The following is a 6889-nucleotide window of genomic DNA, read 5'->3' as shown; positions in this document are numbered from 1 at the left end:
GCGCCCTCTGAGATGCACGCAGTTCTCCTTTGACCTCATCATCCACTCCCTGCATAGCGTGGACATGCTGCACCGTTGCCTCCAGAGTTGGGTCATTCTCTGGTGGAGCCAAAACCTGCCAAACACCCTCATGATCATTTCGAGGAAGGAACCTGAAGCGATCCTCCCTCATGGCCTCGAAGCGACGACCATGGTAGTGGATGTAGGCACTCTGTGCTGCATCCTCCATGCCATCCAAAGCATGGGCTCTCCTGGCAGGGGCACTGTGGACAGTCTCCACCTCATGTCCATTGATGATATCATTCCATGCGGTGACCACCAGCTCTACCTTCCAGAAGGTAGCCTCCAGTGGGTGCTTGTACTCGGCGCAGTGGTAGCTGATGGAGGCGTGCAAGTCGGGGAAGTAGTCGTCCAGCACGTGGGTGAGGAGGGTGTGGTAGTAGGCTGTCTCTGGAGCTGGCTTGAAGTAGTACTTGCACTTCCAGCCAATCTCATCGTCCTCCACGGGGGCAGCTAGGGCGGGTGTAGGTGTAGGGGAAGTAGCCGTCGACTCCTCAGGTGTAGCTACCACAGGGTAGACGGGCACGGCAACTGGTGTAGGAGTAGGTGTAGGCGTCGGTGAAGCCATCTCCTCGTCGTCGGAGATGATCACAATCTCCCTCTCCGCCGGTGGGGCACGCGGGGTGAACATGACACGATAGCCAGCGGTGCTGAGTCGAGCAGTCTTCGGATTATGAGACATCTATAGATTTAAAGTGAGATGAAATTAGAATCAACAATTTTAAATAATAGATTAGGGTATGAAAAGCATAAATGTTTTAATAAAATAACAAGGATAAGTCAGTAAGCAAGAAACCAGAGGAACAAAGATGCTAAAACGACCATTTTCTAACTAGGCTTGCGTCCTACAGTCAACACGGCTCTGATACCAATTTGTCACACCCAATTTTAAGGATAAAATTGAATGCACAAAACTTGTGTGTGCCCAGGAATCAATCACACACACAAGCTGACAAATTACAATAGTATCATCACAGTGTCTCATACATCAGAGTTATAATAGAACTTAGTCTCATACATCACAGCGGAATAATAAAATAGAATGAACTCTCGTGGCCGTCATCACAGGGAAGGTCAACTGGTTGACCACAAGCCTAATAATCCTCCGGGAAATCCTCATACCCGTTGTCATCTGTTACCCATTCGGGATTTTTATCCAAGTAAAGAAAATAAACAAGTGTAAGTACATTCCGTACTTAGCAAGCTAACATGGGGTTATCAAGCTCAAAAAGGATAGACTCTGGTTTACTGCAGTTAGCATTTTTAATAGGTCAAACTTTTATTCTCAAGTATTATCAAGATATGCTTAAGCTCCCATTTAAACCCATAAGAACAAATATCGGGGTCAGGTGTACCATATATCATCATTGAACAACTTTAAATGATCATCAACAATTAACCAGTTATTCTATGAGTTTTCCGAGCCGCTCGTAACCGTGAGCACGGCTGTTATAACAGTTTGTTACCCTCTGCAGAGGTGGTGCACATTCACCGCGAGTCGTGATCCCTATTCGCCCGGGTTAATTACTCCCATGTCACTACCAAGGTGAGCGGGCAGGGTACACTATGAAGCCATTTCATAGGTTTCCCTAACAAGTTAGGGCCGCTAGGTTTCCTTGGTAGGCAGATGTAGGGACCCCCCTTTCCTATGGCACAAATCCATCGCGACTATACTCATAGGAACAGAGGCAGCCCTATACCCAAAGTGGCAAGCCCCATTTGCGCTAAAAAGGTAACCTCTAACCAGCTAGGAAAGGTCCTATTACTGAGCTAAAGTCAGAGCCATATGACTCTCCCGGTTGCACTGTCAGTCCCAGCTTTTGCCGACAGATAAGTCCTTATGGAGGGCCGGGAGCAACATGATCAAAGGTCATTTGCACTTTCGCCCTATGGAACAGTTGTTATAATTCATGTTACTCACTTTGTTCCATAGTATCATTCATCTATATGTATATCAAGTTCAGTTAGAGCACTAGCAATCTACCCATATGCATTTAACCCATAGGAGACAAGGAACAGGATAACAATCACTAGGATGTCCTTACGGTTATCAAAATTAGACACATGCAAATGAGTAATTGATTAAAGGGAAATAGGACATCAAGGAAGGCCCATGTTATACTTGCCTTGGTTCACAAACTCGTGCTGGTCCTGCTGGTCGTCGAAGAGTTCTTGGTCTCCCACGTTTTCCTCACCGTCTGAACGCGACCAACACGGCAACATACAACATTCCAAAAGCATTCATGCAAAGCAAACACTCCTATCATTAGAACAGTACACCAACAGTATTGAAATCAAAATAAAACATTTGTAAAACTAATCTACGTTTCGCTATGATCACGTCAACGCGAAGTTCACGAAAAACGGAGCTAAAATGCGAAAGTTATGATTAAAACGGGTTTTCCAATAGCCCTATATTTAATTAAATCTAATCATGAAATTAAAAAGTTCCAAACTTGACTAACAGTAGCTCCAACATGTAGCTTATGAAATTACGAAGCTAACGCGATTTGAATGGATCAATTCGGAGTTAAAACGACAATTCTATAAGCGAAACAGTTCGAATGGCATTTCTGTAAATACTGAAAGCGTACTTTTGACTTAAATAGTGAAGTTTACGCTTTCTAAACGGGATTGCGCATTCGGGGAAATACGCTAAGGACGGCGGGTTAGGACTTAGAAAAATCCAGGGACTCTTTAGCAAATTTACCCCCGAAGGGGTATCTTCTATTTCCGGCCGTTGATCGCGCGATGGACGGTTCGGATTAGCCTGGGGGGTTTCGGCTGGCCGGAACAGTGACTCCGGCGAGGCAAGCCATGGCCGGCGGCGTGAAGATCACTGGCGCGCGCGGTAAGGGGCCTACGGGCCATGGTTCTAAGAACCAAAAGCACCAGGTGAAAGAGGGGGAGCGAGCGAGCACGTCCATGCCAAGAAATCGGCCGGAGGGGAAGGCCGGGGCGGCGGACACCATGGCCGGCGGCCGAGAGCATTCGGGCGCACGCGAAACGGTCACTAGACACCATGAAACTCAAATTGAATGGCTTGGGGAGGTAAAGGGGATCATAGGGAGTCTCACAGCGGGGAAGAAAGGGGTCGACGGCGGCTCGGGGAAGACGGCGACGCGGACGGCGGGCGGCGGTCCTCGGAGCTCCTCCGTGCGGCAGTTGTGGCCGGGAATGAGGCGAAAACGGAGCGGGGGCAGCAGGGGGCGCGCGAGGGGGGGGGGGGGGGCTCGGCTGCCTTTTTGTAGCGGCCGGGGAGCGGGGGGCGCGCCCATGATGCTCGAGTGGAGCGTGGGCGGTTGTTGCATGACCGCCGCTGCGGTTGCGGGACGCGCGGGAGGAAGGGGGCGGCTCCGACAGGTGGGGCCCGGGCGTCAGCGGCTGGGCGCGGCAGTTGCCTGGTGCGGGCGACGCCGAGGCGCGCGGCTGCTGGGCTGGGCGCGGCAGGCGCTGGGCCGCGCGTAGCTGGGTCGGCGCAGAGCGCGCGGCTGGGCTGGTGGCAGGCGCTGGGCCGCGGGAGGGAGCTAGGCCAGCGGAAGAAGAAAAGCCAGCGGGCCGAATCTGAGGAAGGGAGGAAATGGAAGGAAATTTTCCTTTTTCTTTTTATAAATAAAATTTTCAAACTAAATTTCAAAAGGTTTTTAAGATCTTTTAGCATTCGAACAAAACCACCCGTCACAGAAATAAATACACAATAGCATGAATGCATCAACATGTTTCTATTCTTGTATTTTCTTTTAATTTTATAAAAGAAATATTACTTCCTAATTTGAATTGCACATATAATTGCATATTTAAATCAAATTTACTATTTTTAAAAAGGATTCAAATTTTTGGGTGTTACACAAAACTTGCCCCCCTGAGGCGAAATAATAATAATACCAATGCCCCCAACTTGCTTACACAATGATCCATCAAAGAATAATGTCCAAGGCATAGGTTCCACATAGCCGATGCTTGGTTTATGATGTTGAGTAATAAAATCATCCATCACTTGCCCTTTGATTGCTTTAGCCGATTCACACCTCAAATCAAATTCTGATAATGCAAGAATCCACTTTCCCATTCTCCCATTTAATATCGGCATTGACAACATGTGTTTGATACATCAGCTTTAGACACAACTGTACACTCAGCTGATAATAAATAATGTCGTAACTTAGTGCAGGAGAAATATAAGCATAAGCATAACTTTTCAATAGGAGAATATCTTGTTTCTAGATCCAAAAGTCTTCTACTTAAATAGAAAATAACCCATTCCTTTCCTTTAAACTCTTGCATCAAGGCCGATCCAATCGTTTGGCTATCGGCCAACACGTACAACTTAAAAGGCTTATCTTGCTGAGGAGGAACCAGCATAGGTGGAGATTTCATATACTCTTTTATCTCCTCAAACGCTTTTTGCTGCACGTCACCCCATTTAAATTCTTGATCATTTTTCAACTTCAACAAAGGAGAAAATGACATAATCCTTTCTGACATATTTGAAATAAACCTTCTGATAAAATTAATCTTACCAAGCAGAGATTGTAATTCTGTTTTATTAGTTGGAGGTACTGCCTCATCAATTGCTTTCTTACTTTTTTGACCAATCTCAATACCTCTCTCGTGGACCATAAAACCCAAAAATTGTTCAGCTGACACTCCAAAGGCACACTTATTAGGATTCATCTTTAAACCATGTTTTCTTATGCACTCCAAAGTCTCCCGCAGATCAACCAGATGTTCTTTGTACCCTTTGGATTTCACCACGACATCGTCAATATAGATTTCAACAATCTTGTCGATCAACTTATGAAAAATATAATTCATCGCCCTCTGATAAGTTGCACCAGTATTCTTCAATCCAAAAGTCATCACAACCCATTCAAATAAACCGATTGCACCGGGGCACCTAAAGGCTGTTTTTGCTATGTTTTCTTTAGCCATAAAAATTTGATTATAACCTGCATTACCTCCATAAAACTAATTACCTTGTGCCCAGCGTCTGCATCTACCAACATATCGGCTATTGGCTTTGGATAACCATCCATCGGTGTAGCCCTGTTCAAATCTTTGAAATCAATATAGACTCTTAACTTCCCATTTTTCTTATACACAGGAACTACACTCGATATCCACTCTGTATAGTGGCAAGGTCGGATAAATTTTGCATCTAGTAGTCTTTCAGTCTCCTTCTTAATGTCATCAAGAACATTTGGATTAAATCTCCTTGAAGCTTGTTTAAATGGCTGATATCCAGGTTTGATTGTCAACTGATATTCAACAATTGACCGATCTAAACTAGTCATTTCATAATATTTCAAAGCAAAACAATCTTTAAATTCCTTTAACAAATCTATCAATTCTTGTTTATACTCAGGATTTAACTTAGCAATTACATATGTCGACCAAGGTCTATCTCTAGGACCAATATCTATTTCTTCTAACTTATCTACCGACATAAAGCCATGTCCTAGTTTACCATCTATACCATCTATTGGATTATCCATTAAAACAAACTTTCAGAGCCGACTGCTCGGATCGGCTGTTGGTGTTCATCATTGATCCTAATGAAGCCTCCTTCCCATTACTTGCCAGAAAAACACTCAAAATCTTCTAGTTTCCAATACATTGGATCAGTTGTTGCTATACTCATAGAATCATCAGCATGAACTAGCTCAACATTGTCTCCATGCCACTGAATCAAGCATTGATGCATAGTCAATGGTACACAACAATTGGCATGAATCCAATCATGACCAAGGAGTAAACTGTATGAACCCTTTCCATCAATGATATATAATGTAGTGAACAAAGTCTTGCTTCCAATTATCAATTCAACATTTTATTGCCCCCCTAGTCTTGGATGCATTACCCCCAAAATCCTTAAGCATCATGTCAGTCCCAATCAGATCTTCTGGTCCTTTACCAAGCTGGCGAAAAGTAGTATAAGGCATCAGATTAACAGAAGCACCTCCATCAACCAACATTTTACTCATTGGCTTTCCATCGACAAAACCTCCCACATATAAAGCCTTCAAATGCCGATGCTTAATTGGTTTATCAAATATAGCTTGCTGTATCAATGTCAACTGGGTTGTCATCTCTTCATTCTCTGATTCATTAAAATCCAAATAAACTTCTTGATCTGCTGGAGCTTTAAATTTAGATGGTAAAAAAAAGCCATTTGAATATTAGCCAATGGTTGACCCTTATTGGTTGTTTGTTTAGCACGCCATACTTGCGGTTTACTAGATTTCTGAGCCTGTTCTAATTCTCTGCTCCCTAGGTATTGTATTCTTCTCTTCTGACTTCGTATTAAACCTCCTGGACACCACTGTCCTTTCTGCCAAACATTCTCTTCATCATCATCTTCTTCATAATCGGCCTAGTTCTGATCAACAACCCGCTTTCTAAGCCGATCATGAATGCTTCTATTTTTGAAACACCAATCCACATCATTACGTTGATATTCAATTCGATCATGGATAGACCGGCGGTTGACTTGAGATTGCCTAAACTCCCAATATTGTTCGCTACATTCTGAGCAATTATTTCTAGTAGGCAATCTCAAACCTTCGTTCCAACAATATCTAAAGAAAGGGCAATTCCAATGTGACTCAGCTTGTTCTCTTTCATATCTCTCTTCTTCTTGTTGACATTGATATTCATTCTCTTCTAACCAACGCTGATAATCTTTCTCCTTCTGCCATTGCCACGTATTCAATAGAATTTGAGATGTAACACGTGGTCTCATTGCACCATCTCTCGACATTTCTCCCTACTCATATCGGCTCTTTTGTTGGTCACAACGCCTTTTGATTTCTCTATATTCAGCAGCCGA

Source organism: Miscanthus floridulus, unplaced genomic scaffold (assembly GCF_019320115.1).
Source record: "Miscanthus floridulus cultivar M001 unplaced genomic scaffold, ASM1932011v1 fs_244_1_2, whole genome shotgun sequence".
Taxonomy (NCBI): Eukaryota; Viridiplantae; Streptophyta; class Magnoliopsida; order Poales; family Poaceae; genus Miscanthus; species Miscanthus floridulus.
This window is presented reverse-complemented; position numbering follows the sequence as displayed.